We start from the raw sequence: 13,401 nt of genomic DNA, 5'->3' as shown, positions 1-13,401 counted from the left end.
GTACAGACCAAAAGTTTGGACACACCTTCTCATTTAAAGATTTTTCTGTATTACATTCATATTCTAGAATACCCGATGCGTTAGAATCAGGCCACCATCTAGTGTAATATAAATATATATGTAATATAATGTGTGTGTCACTGACATGTAAATACATGTATTCTATGTGTATATATCTATTCTAACTATATATATATATACAGTACAGACCAAAAGTTTGGACACACCTTCTCATTTAAAGATTTTTCTGTATTTTCATGACTATGAAAATTGTACATTCACACTGAAGGCATCAAAACTATGAATTAACACATGTGGAATCATATTCTAGGTTCTTCAAAGTAGCCACCTTTTGCTTTGATGACTGCTTTGCACACTCTTGGCATTCTCTTGATGAGCTTCAAGAGGTAGTCACTGGGAATAGTATTCAGTTCACAGGTGTACCCGCTCAGGTTTAATAAGTGGGATTTCTTGCCTTATAAATGGGTTTGGGACCATCAGTTGTGTTGTGCAGAAGTATGGTGGATACACAGCTGATAAGTCCTACTGAATAGACTGTTAGAATTTGTATTATGGCAAGAAAAAAACAGCTAAGTAAAGAAAAACGAGTGGCCATCATTACTTTAAGAAATGAAGGTCAGTCAGTCCGAAAAATAGGGAAAACTTTGAAAGTGTCCCCAAGTGCAGTGGCAAAAACCATAAAGCGCTACAAAGAAACTGGCTCACATGAGGACCGCCCCAGGAAAGGAAGACCAACAGTCACCTCTGCTTCTGACGATACGTTTATCCGAGTCACCGGCCTCAGAAATCACAGGTTAACAGCAGCTCAGATTAGAGACCAGGTCAATGCCACACAGAGTTCTAGCAGCAGACACATCTCTACAACAACTGTTAAGAGGAGATTTTGTGCAGCAGGCCTTCATGGTAAAATAGCTGCTGGGAAACCACTACTAAGGACAGGCAACAAGCAGAAGAGACTTGTTTAGGCTAAAGAACACAAGGAATGGACTTTAGACCAGAGGAAATCTGTGCTTTGGTCTGATGAGTCCAAATCTGAGATCTTTGGTTCCAACCACCGTGTCTTTGTGCAACACAGAAAATGTGAACGGATGGACTCTACATGCCTGGTGTCAGGACTCTAAACATTTTTTTATTACCTTTTTGTGCATTACTGCCCTTTTCCAAGATGGTGTCTTTGGTCTCATGTGCACTGTGTCTTCCTGCTATAAAACTCCACCCCAGCCTTCAGTCTGTGCTAGAGTATTCTGTCTTGCATCCAGCTCCTGACCTCTGGTTACTCCCTGGCTATATACCTGCTCTTGTGAACCTGTGTAGTTATCCTGCTACTCTGCTCTGAGTTCCTGCTGTATACACCAGTTCCAGTAATCCTCCTTCATCTGCTGCTCATGTTTGCTTCCATCTGCATTTGCTGGACATGTAAGCTGTTTCTGCTCTGCAAGAACCTGAGACTATTACCCAGACCTCCCTTGTTGAGCTAAGATATTATTTGAACTGCCTTATAAGCATATCTATCTGTGTTGTGGACTAAGCAAGGACTTATTCGTGTCAAGTATCTTCAAGAATGATTGTGCTTCATAGACTTTCTGCGTGATTGCATTTTCCTCTGAAGTTTCCTATAGACTGCTGAGCTGCATTTGATATTTGCACCAAGTGTTGTGGACTTGAGTTTCTCTCTGCACCTGTTTGAATCACCGTGTGATAATATAGACTTTACCACTTATAAAAATGTGTCCTGTAGTTGTGTTGTTCCACGTAAAGAGTCTCCTGAGTTATTCCCTATAATTATTACACCTGGTTCCCACCGTGAAGCATGGAGGAGGAGGTGTGATGGTGTGGGGGTGCTTTGCTGGTGACACTGTTGGGGATTTATTCAAAATTGAAGGCATACTGAACCAGCATGGCTACCACAGCATCTTGCAGCGGCATGCTATTCCATCCGGTTTGCGTTTATTTGGACCATCATTTATTTTTCAGCAGGACAATCACCCCAAACACACCTCCAGGCTGTGTAAGGGCTATATGACCAAAAAGGAGAGTGATGGGGTGCTACGCCAGATGACCTGGCCTCCACAGTCACCAGTCCTGAAAAATTGGGAAAACTTTGAAAGTGTCCCCAAGTACAGTTGCAAAAACCATCAAGCGCTACAAAGAAACTGGCTCACATGAGGACCGCCCCAGCAAAGGAAGACCAAGAGTCACCTCTCCTTTTGAGGATAAGTTTATCCGAGTCACCGGCCTCAGAAATCGCTGGTTAACAGCAGCTCAAACTAGAGACCAGGTCATTGCCACACAGAGTTCTAGCAGCAGACACATCTCTACAACAACTGTTAAGAGGAGACTTTGTGCAGCAGTCCTTCATGGTAAAATAGCTACTAGGAAACCACTGCTAAGGACAGGCAACAAGCAGAAGAGACTTTTTTGGGCTAAAGGACACAAGGAATGGACATTAGACCAGTGGAAATCTGTGCTTTGGTCTGATGAGTCCAAATTTGAGATCTTTGGTTCCAACCACCGTGTCTTTTTGCGACACAGAAAAGGTGAACGTATAGACTCTACATGCCTGGTTCCCACCGTGAAGCATGGAGGAGGAGGTGTGATGGTGTGGGGGTGCTTTGCTGGTGACACTGTTGGGGATTTATTAAAAATTGAAGACATACTGAACCAGCATGGCTACCACAGCATCTTGCAGTGGCATGCTATTCCACCCAGTTTGCGTTTAGTTGGACCATCATTTATTTTTCAACAGGACAATGACCCCAAACACACCTCCAGGCTGTGTAAGGGCTATTTGACCAAGATTGAGAGTGATGGGGTGCTACGCCACATGACCTGGCCTCCACAGTCACCAGACCTGAACCCAATCGAGATGGTTTGGGGTGAGCTGGACCGCAGAGTGAAGGCAAAAGGGCCAACAAGTGCTAAGCATCTCTGGGAACTCCTTCAAGATTGTTGGAAGACCATTTCCAGTGACTACCTCTTGAAGTTCATCAAGAGAATGCCAAGAGTGTGTAAAGCAGTCATCAAAGCAAAGGTTAGCTACTTTGAAGAACCTAGAATATAGGACATATTTTCAGTTGTTTCACACTTTTTTGTTAAGTATATAATTCCACATGTGTTAATTCATAGTTTTGATGCCTTCAGTGTGAATTTACTATTTTCATAGTCATGAAAATACAGAAAAATCTTTAAATGAGTAGGTGTGTCCAAACTTTTGCACTGTATATATATATATATATATATACATACTTCACAAAAGGCTTGAGAAAGGCTCATTTAGAGCCGAAGCGTCGCACGGAGATGTGGGTTCAATAAATTCCTGCACATTATTTCAAAGAAAATGGAGTGCTGCCTTTTGTTGTGAAGCATATGGACTGTCAGCAACCAGTGGACAGGTTGTCTGGGGGCTCTGCACCCGAAGATAAGTAAAAGATTTGTGATGTTCCATCTTTCTAATATATATATATATATATATATATATATATATATATATATATATACACTCACCGGCCACATTATTAGGTACACCATGCTAGTAACGGGTTGGACCCCCTTTTGCCTTCAGAACTGCCTCAATTCTTTGTGGCATAGATTCAACAAGGTGCTGGAAGCATTCCTCAGAGATTTTGGTCCATATTGACATGATGGCATCACACAGTTGCTGCAGATTTGTCGGCTGCACATCCCAAAGATGCTCCATACAAGGCAGGATGGATCCATGCTTTCATGTTGTTTACGCCAAATTCTGACCCTACCATCCGAATGTCGCAGCAGAAATCGAGACTCATCAGACCAAGCAACGTTTTTCCAATCTTCTACTGTCCAATTTCGATGAGCTTGTACAAATTGTAGCCTCAGTTTCCTGTTCTTAGCTGAAAGGAGTGGTACCCGGTGTGGTCTTCTGCTGCTGTAGCCCATCTGCCTCAAAGTTCGACGCACTGTGCGTTCAGAGATGCTCTTAGGCCTACCTTGGTTGTAACGGGTGGCGATTTCAGTCACTGTTGCCTTTCTATCAGCTCGAACCAGTCTGCCCATTCTCCTCTGACCTCTGGCATCAACAAGGCATTTCCGCCCACAGAACTGCCGCTCACTGGATTTTTTTTCTTTTTCGGACCATTCTCTGTAAACCCTAGAGATGGTTGTGCGTGAAAATCCCAGTAGATCAGCAGTTTCTGAAATACTCAGACAAGCCCTTCTGGCACCAACAACCATGCCACGTTCAAAGGCACTCAAATCACCTTTCTTCCCCATACTGATGCTCGGTTTGAACTGCAGGAGATTGTCTTGACCATGTCTACATGCCTAAATGCACTGAGTTGCCGCCATGTGATTGGCTGATTAGAAATTAAGTGTTAACAAGAAGTTGGACAGGTGTACCTAATAAAGTGGCCGGTGAGTGTATATATATATATATATTTCTTTATTTATTACACGCACAACAGGATGGGGGGGACCGGGTCCAAATCTTGCACCAGTGCCCATCAGACCCTAGTTACTGACAACAAGCACTGCTGAATGATCCAAGGAGACGTCACGGTTACAGTTTGAATTGTTTATTTAACAAAGAGCAAAGCTTATCAATGTCAGACCAGTGTCTTCATCAGGCTGTGATATAAGAAAAGGATGATCACACAGCAACACCAGTAGAAAGAAAAAAAAGCTGTTGACTATAATTGACGTGTAGTCTGAGCCCCAAAACAAGATTTTAGTTTTATGTGCAATCACAGAGAGACCCAGCAAGACTGGAACCAAACTAGCAAAGGCGCAGCCACATATGCACTTGGCACAAGCTACGCCACCTAAGCGAGCTTTAAATGACTGGGATACTCTTCACCCAGCTCTCAGTACATGGGAGGGAGACTTTAGCAGAGCCCTTCCCAAGCCTGCTGTCACCGGGCAGCTGCCATCTGGTGACATGGCCGGAGCCTAGTCGATAATAGATAGATTCCTCTGCAATAAACCCTGGGAGTGTAGCACAAAGAGAAAGGAAAAGGAATCCTAAGACCAACCCTGAAAGAGAGAAATGAATACTCCTAGCATCACTCACCACAACACATAATAGCAGCAATAAAGAACAAAGACCTGAGATGGGAACATGGTTAAATAGCCTGCCCGATGCTGAGGGAAATGATCAGGTGTTGAATACCTCCCAATCACTCCCAGACAACCACTCCCTACTAACTTACACAGCAGAATGGACACTGCCACTTCCACTGTCCAGTACCAGACACTGTGTTGAGGGCAACCAGGGAACACAGTGTTCCATGTTCCCCAGGCTGTGAAATCTGTGGGAAATACCGTGTCCCGCAAACCCACACATCCTACTACTCCAGAACGCAGTGCTCCATAAGAATGGGACGTTTTCCCTGCGTGTGTGATAGCTACGCTTCCAGGGTCAGGACAATGGTGGTACCTGCGACTGGAGTAGCGTAGACCGGACCTGATCCACTCCCAGGTGGGAGCACGGAACCACAATTCCTAACATTTAGTCTACTTATTTTAGCTCTCTTAGTCAACACACATCATTTCTGAAGTATGACAGAGCAAATATTTACATTTCAAGTAGATAAAGAGTCATACCTGAGGTAGTATAACTTCTGAATATTTCACGACCAATCGGCAGTTTTATCCAGTGAACCATGGGTACAATATTTGGTGCTATAATTAACAGATCCACAAAGTTATCACCAGTAAATATAACAGTATCTGCAGAGCCATATGAGAAGTCAGGATCACCTTGAAAAACAAATAAAAAAAAAATTAGCTTCTATATGACCTTAAAGCGAATCTGTCACCCTATTTAAGGCCTAAAAGCTAAGGCCACTGCAATCAGGGGCTTATCTACAGCATTCTATAATGCTGTAGATAAGCCCCCGATGTAGCCTGAAAGATAAGAAAAACAGACCGCGACACCCATCGGCCCAGACCGCATCGGGACCGCCCCAGAGTGAGCATAATCTAACTTGTTTTTCTTATCTTTCAGGTTACATCGGCGGCTTATCTACAGCATTATAGAATGCTGTAGATAAGCCCGATGGTGGTGGCCGCAGCTTATAGGCCTAAAATGGGGTGACATATTCCCTTTAAACTGTGCAGAATTGTAAAATCAGTGAACTTACTTTCAGTCCTTGCTCCAGAGCCTCCAATGCCTTCCACAATATTACCATGAAAATGAGTGTCAAAATCTGTTAAATTTAGAAATGTAATATAATTTACTTAATCGGAAAAACACAAGTCAGAACAGTAGTTAAAGGGATTGTCCACTACTGAACAATTCCCATGGAATGCCCTCCGTTTGAATTTAAAAAATATGTATTTACCTTGCTAGATTGTTTATGAGTGCTGAAGACTTGGGTAAGTGATGGGCTGTAGCCAGTACAATTCTGTCAGATGGAACAGTTCTGTCACACAGAATTGAGACGACCGCAGGCCATCAATGGCCGCTGATAAGCTGCACTGCTCACTAACATAAATGTTATGAAACCACAAGAGGACACAGTGCTCGGATCAGTGGAGTGTCATCTGTCAGGTCGGGGGGGGGTACGGGTACTGTCACACAGTCACACTTTGGACGCTACGACGGCACGATCCGTGACGTCGCAGCGTCGTATGAATATCGCTCCAGCGTCGTAGACTGCGGTCACACGTTGCAATCACGGCGCTGGAGCGATGCCGAAGTCCCCGGGTAACCAGGGTAAACATCGGGTTACTAAGCGCAGGGCCGCGCTTAGTAACCCGATGTTTACCCTGGTTACCAGCGTAAAAGTAAAAAAAAAAAAACCGTACATACTCACCATCTGATGTCCGTCCGGTCCCTTGCAGTCTGCTTCCCGCTGTGACTGAGTGCCGCCGTAAAGTGACGTCACCGCTGTGATCTGCTCTCACTTTCCGGCCGGCAGACAGTCAGAGCGGAAAGCAGACTGCAAGGGACCGGACGGACATCAGATGGTGAGTATGTACGGTTTGTTTTTTTTTTACTTTTACGCTGGTAACCACGGTAAACATCGGGTTACTAAGCGCGGCCCTGCGCTTAGTAACCCGATGTTTACCCTGGTTACCAGCGAACGCATCGCTGGATCGCTGTCACACACAACGATCCAGCGATGACAGCGGGAGATCCAGCGACGAAAGAAAGTTTCAAACGATCTGCTACGACGTACGATTCTCAGCAGGATCCCTGATCGCTGCTGCGTGTCAGACACTGCGATATCGTAACGATATCGCTACAATGTCACGAATCGTGCCGTCGTAGCGATAAAAATGCCACTGTGTGACGGTACCCTTAGTGTGTTTTTTCTCTTATTTTATGCAGCAAACTGAGGTGTTATTCATTGGTGGGCAATCTTTTTAATAATACTAACAATGCATAGCTAACAGCCCACATGTGACTGTAAAAGGTGGTACATTATGGATTTAGGTATGGATAAGGTAAATTAGCAAGTATCTGACAGTTTTTGGAAGAGCAAACTGACTGTGTACATCCTTGTTACCAAAACGGTGCTGATCAATACAAGGGGAGATAATTGCCCCTAAGCTCGAACATCTCAAATTCAGTCCTCATATGGTACAAATGGAAGTGCAATATTTTCCATTCCATTTCTATAATATTCTATGTCAAAACTGTCTCTAGATAGTTTTAATACAAATCTGTATTCTGGGAACCTACTCAATTCTGTGATCTAAACCCAATGTTTTTCAAAACTGGAAAACCACAGAAATGCATTATTACTACAAATTCTGCATATATAATTGTCATATTTGGTAAAAATGTGCTTGGACACATGTTGGTCATAATACCTCATCAAGAGAAACTCATGGTCATGCCTAGGAGATACAATGTGCATTATGGATCTGTCCAAATTTCTGTGGCGGTCTCCTCCACCGTAAGGTCTCACAGATTCCGTCCGTAAGACTTTTCTGTAGTATCCTTTTTATTTTTATACTATTTTTGCCTTGTGTATATGTCTTTTTATTATTTAATCTTTTTGTCATTTTTTATAAGAACTGCACTTTGTTCGCATATGAAAACTAAAATGTAACATGTTTGTTCCTTGCTGCTCTAGAAATGCTTACAACCTTGAGGAGAGAAAGTATAGCCTGGTTGTGTTACCCTGTGTATGCCAGAATGCTAGAAGAGTACCTATCATGTGTGTGGGATGCTGGGTGGCGTGTGTACTAGTGTGTGACTGTAAAGAAACCAGATTGTATCTTAATTTCCCAGACAACCATGTTTTTGCAAACCAAAAGAACTGGCTTTTTATCTGTATATTGGCTTGTGAATTTAAGTGTTTATGTCTGGTGGGTCAAGAAGACAGACTTGCCAACTGATATACTATCTAACATACTGTGTAAGTCTGTAATAGTGACTGTACATAGGGTGTGTTAAGTTTTGTTTATTGATTTGTGCTGATATGCTAATAGTGCTACTGGGTCCCATCACCATTGTGTACCTTATCTTGATGTTGGACTGAAGGACCCTGGGTAATTCTAAAAATAGCTTACATGCCTTGGGTATAAAAAGACTAAGAGATCACATCATGGGAGACTGAAGTAACACAGAGCTACCAGCCGGACATTCTGCAAACCACCCAACAGACAAGAGAAACGACTGTAGCCAATTCATCATGGCTCCATCACGAGGGACACTGATCTATGATTCTATAGGAAACAACCTAGGCGTTTTCAGCTCCGGTTGGAAGGACACAGATGTGATCCAGTGACCATCTCTGAACCATAGTACAGAAAATGTTTCAGCACAGCCTGCTAGGGAGGTGCACAAATATAGGTTCCCAAACCTTAATACGTGAAATAATTTATAATTGGCACACTCCAGAAATGTGATGCAAAGGGGAATATTTAATGTACATACAGTAGTCACAAACGTTTCAGTCCGCGTGGACCTTCATCAGTGTGCTAGATATATAGCTGAGGTGATGTGAACCATATAATGGGCCCCAATACAGTTAAGGTACCGTCACACTCAGCGACGCTGCAGCGATATAGACAACGAGCCAATCGCTGCAGCGTCGCTGTTTAGGTCGCTGGGGAGCTATCACACAGACAGCTCTCTTCAGCGACCAACGATCAGGGGAATGACTTCGACATCGTTGAAACTGTCTTCAACGATGCCGAAGTCCCCCTGCAGCACCCGGGTAACCAGGGTAAATATCGGGTTACTAAGCGCAGGGCCGCACTTAGTAACCCGATATTTACCCAGGTTACCATTGTAAAAGTAAAAAAAAAAAACAGTACATACTCACCTTCTGATGTCTGTCACGTCCCCCGGCGTCCACAGGGTTACGCGCTGCTGCCGAGAACTTCCTGCACTGAATGTGTCAGCGCCGGCAGTAAAGTAGAGCACAGCGGTGACGTCACCGCTGTGCTCTGCTTTACTGCCGGCGCTGACACATTCAGTGCAGGAAGTTCTCGGCAGCAGCGCGTAACCCTGTGGACGCCGGGGGACGTGACAGACATCAGAAGGTGAGTATGTACTGTTTTTATTTTTTACTTTTACAATGGTAACTAGGGTAAATATGGGGTTACTAAGCGCGGCCCTGCACTTAGTAACCCGATGTTTACCCTGGTTACAAGTGAACACATCGCTGTATCCGAGTCACACACGCCGATACAGCGATGACAGCGGGTGATCAAGCGACGAAATAAAGTTCTTGACTTCTAGCTCCGACCAGCGATATCACAGCGGGATCTAGATCGCTGCTGCGTGTCAAACACAATGAGATAGCTATCCAGGACGCTGCAACGTCACGGATCGTCGTCGTTCTCGCTGCAAAGTCGCTTAGTGTGAAGGTACCTTTAGTTTGAATCAACTGGAGAGTGTTGAGGAAAACACTAAATGATGTGGCAGTCCAGCCGTTGAAGGAAAGGAAAAAGGCGCGCAGAGGACTGGTGCAGCTACGCGGTATCCACCGCAAGTAGACTGTGCCTAGGTGAGTGTAGGCACAGTCTACTTGCGGTGGATACCGCGTAGCTGCACCAGTCCTCTGCGCGCCTTTTTTCTTTCCTTCAATGGCTAGACTGCCACATCACTTAGTGTTTTCCCCAACACTCTCCAGTTGATACAAACTAACTGTATTGGGGCCCATTATATGGTTCACATCACCTCAGCTATATATCTAGCACACCGATGAAGGTCCACGCGGACCGAAACATTTGTTACTACTGTATGTACATTAAATATTCCCCTTTGCATCACATTTCTGGAGTGTGCCAATTATAAATTATTTCATCTCTGAACCATGGATATGTTTGGAGAAAGCGAGGTTTGGGACCCGCTGGTCGCCTGGTTCCATGGAGATGGTCAGATAAGCCAAGTGGTGACTCTCATGTCAACTGGCTTTGAACCTTGTACGGACTGTTCTGTCATCTTCCTACGCTTGTCGATATCTCTTCTCTGTGTGTATATTATCACAGGTGGAATAGTGACCCTGGGAGCTCAGATATAACATCTACCATTATCCCGATGAGACAACGGAAACGTAAGACCCTGTCATGTGTAGTATGTTGGGGTAATTGCTGGGACTGTTCTGTTTGCTATTGTGTGTTGTGGTTCAATAAAGTATTACCACACTGTTTTACCTTAACCCTGTGTTGTCTATGTATTGCCCACCGGGAGATAGAGCGGACGTTCAGTGGTATGAGCCCTGGTCCATGCAGTCTTGCTAAAGACAGCCGGGCCAGTGGACGATAGCACCCACTGACCCCGTTTCTCCACAGTGACCATGGGCAGGCATATTCCTGGCCTATGAAAACAGCGAATGGTGGCATCAACAAGTGTGATGTGGGTGTCACAACCAGCAATGGGGTGCGCTTAAATTATTGTTAGCTTAGGTGAGTGGATGAGTGAGTGTGAGAAGCGATATAAGAAAATTCTATGAAAAAGTTGAAAGCCTTTTTTTTGTAGAAGCCTACTCTTTTTAATGGTTTGCCAAATGTGCATCAACTCACCATTAGGAGTCTGACTTTCGGTAGCATTCCATAAGACACTTCCTCCTTCACCTTGCCCACTTATGAAGCCACTCATATCATAGGTATGCAGTTCTTGTTTTCAAGAAAAAAATGCGCATTTATTTATAATGATATTGAAGTAGCAATTTCATAATGTAATGCAAGAATAAAACCATAATACTATTGACAAAAGAAATACAAGGACACTGTGATATGACGTTCCAACACTTTTGCCATTGCAGGACACAATGCATGAATAGCCTGCACTGGCCTAAACATGTGGATTCCTTATTCCTTGCATCTTTCTCTACAGACATTTCTGATGGCACTCTTAAACCTGAAACTATATTTTGGTTGTGACAAAATAAACCATGAGGCAGCTTATTAGCAATTTTTATGTGAGGTCTCATTCAGAAGTCCATTTTTCTCGTATGAGTGCTATCTGAGGTTTTCACAGATCGTACTTATACCCGTGAAAGACTATGGGGCCATTCATACGTCCGTGATTTTGTGCAGCCGGCGGAAAATCTCAGAGACACGTCCGATTTTGATTCTTGTATAGGATCAAAATTGATAATGCAAGTCTATGGGCGGTGAAAAAAATTGGACGGCACTTGAATGACATTGGTGATTGATGCCATGACATGATTTTCATGAACTGTCAGCAAGGAGGTATCAACTACAGAGGACTCAAAGATTAAAAGATACAAAAGATTTTTGCTGAAACATAGACTTTTATAGCAATGGGCCATCAAAATCAGCAATTACAGTCTTAAAAATATTTTGTTTACTTTTTTGCACATTCCCAGGCGCTTATAAAAGAAAATGTATTACACAATTTGCTCTACAATTTCTACCTATTACGCTATATCTTGTTTGTGGTTATATACTACTGTTTTGGCACATGGCAGGGCGCAGATGGGGCTCAGAAGAAGAGGAGCGCCATTTGGCTATGACGCGCAAATTTTATTGTAATGGCTTGCAGTTGCCAAGTGCATTTTGCATTGTCCCTGAAGTTCTAGAACAGTGTAAACCCCCAGATAGTGACTCGGTTTTAAAAGTTAGACCCCTTGTTTTGCAATATTGAGACACATTTTTAATTTTTATGCCAATTGGGTTGTATTAGAGCTATATTTTAGCTGGACATGATCTTGCTTTCACTGTCAAACTTTTAGGGTGACTTTTTGGCTCTATTTTATTCCACTTTTCAACAGGCATGATGACAAGATATATGATTTGCAAATTTTCTAGCTCAGCTTCTTACAGATGTGGTCATACCAAGTACGTATACTATTTTAAAATATTTTTTTCAATAATAAAAGATTTTATAAAGGAAAAGGTTGTTTACTTTTTTGTACTTTTTTAACTATTTTATTTAAATTTAAGGGTTCCAATTGCCAGAATTGGTGTTAGCCATTGCAGGAACTGACAGCAGCTATACATACCGTAAACTCAACTTCTGAGTCCACACCACTGGCATGCCGCAATAGTATGCCATAATGCTTCATTAACTCATGGAAGGGTTTATCTAGACCTATTAGACCTGATGAGATTTTGAATGTTTTAACCTAATTCTTGCAAATTTTAATATTTGGATTATATGGCCAATGTGACAAGGATTTCAATGTAAGTTCATCTGCCTCATCAGTTCTGTTTAAAAGATGTATTTAATAATATAAATATAAAAATATATATATTGCAAAATCTGTAACATGGAACTTTCAATTAAAGACTTAAAAATAACTACAGTGTATACTTTTCAAGAAACAATTTAGTAAATTACCTTTGTAATTTTGATCTGAATCACTTGACGATCTACGACTCACGACACCTCTACCACCGGTGAACCCTTCGTCTAGAAGATCCGAATGTAATTCAGATAACCCCATCATGTACAAATCATGTGCTGATTCTGTTCTTTCATTATCGCCATGAATCATTATTGGTAAGTCAGTTGTTTCAGACAAATCTTCAGTAACTTGCTTTTCCAAAATAGGTGATGTAGGGTAAATTTTACTTGTAATCTGTGAAATCGGGACTTTTGTAGAAATTCCATTTTGGAGAATGTTTTCATTAAGTGCACTTGGAGCTCCCATGCTGTCTTTTAATCGACAAAACGGAACTGCAAAAAATGTTACATTCGTATTATATTGCAGCACATTATTTTATATTTGGCATTATGTGTATTACATTATACATCTATGCAGGTATATAAACACACATATTTTCTTCAACCATTCCTCTTTATCTCAATTCTTCTCATGTCTGTTTCCTTTCTTAATATCGCCACAATGTCATACTTTACTCCTTTTGTATATGTGATTAGTTCACAAACAATGAGTGTGATTTGTACATATTAGAAAAATACACTGTTTTTCTTGTTTCTGAAAAGTAGAGTTGTGAGAACTAAAAAACAAT

At 42.5% G+C, this 13,401-nt stretch overlaps 1 long non-coding RNA gene across 1 annotated transcript; it reads right to left on the bottom strand.

Moving 5' to 3' along the window:
* Positions 1-5,604: 5,604 nt before the first annotated feature.
* On the bottom strand, positions 5,605-11,079 carry LOC143782194 (uncharacterized). The gene is made up of 3 exons (XR_013216887.1): positions 10,984-11,079; positions 6,138-6,203; positions 5,605-5,754 (listed from the first exon to the last, which is right to left on the bottom strand). It is a non-coding gene; the product is annotated as an uncharacterized LOC143782194 (long non-coding RNA).
* Positions 11,080-13,401: the final 2,322 nt, after the last annotated feature.

Source organism: Ranitomeya variabilis, chromosome 6 (genome assembly GCF_051348905.1).
Source record: "Ranitomeya variabilis isolate aRanVar5 chromosome 6, aRanVar5.hap1, whole genome shotgun sequence".
Taxonomy (NCBI): Eukaryota; Metazoa; Chordata; class Amphibia; order Anura; family Dendrobatidae; genus Ranitomeya; species Ranitomeya variabilis.
This window is presented reverse-complemented; position numbering and strand designations above follow the sequence as displayed.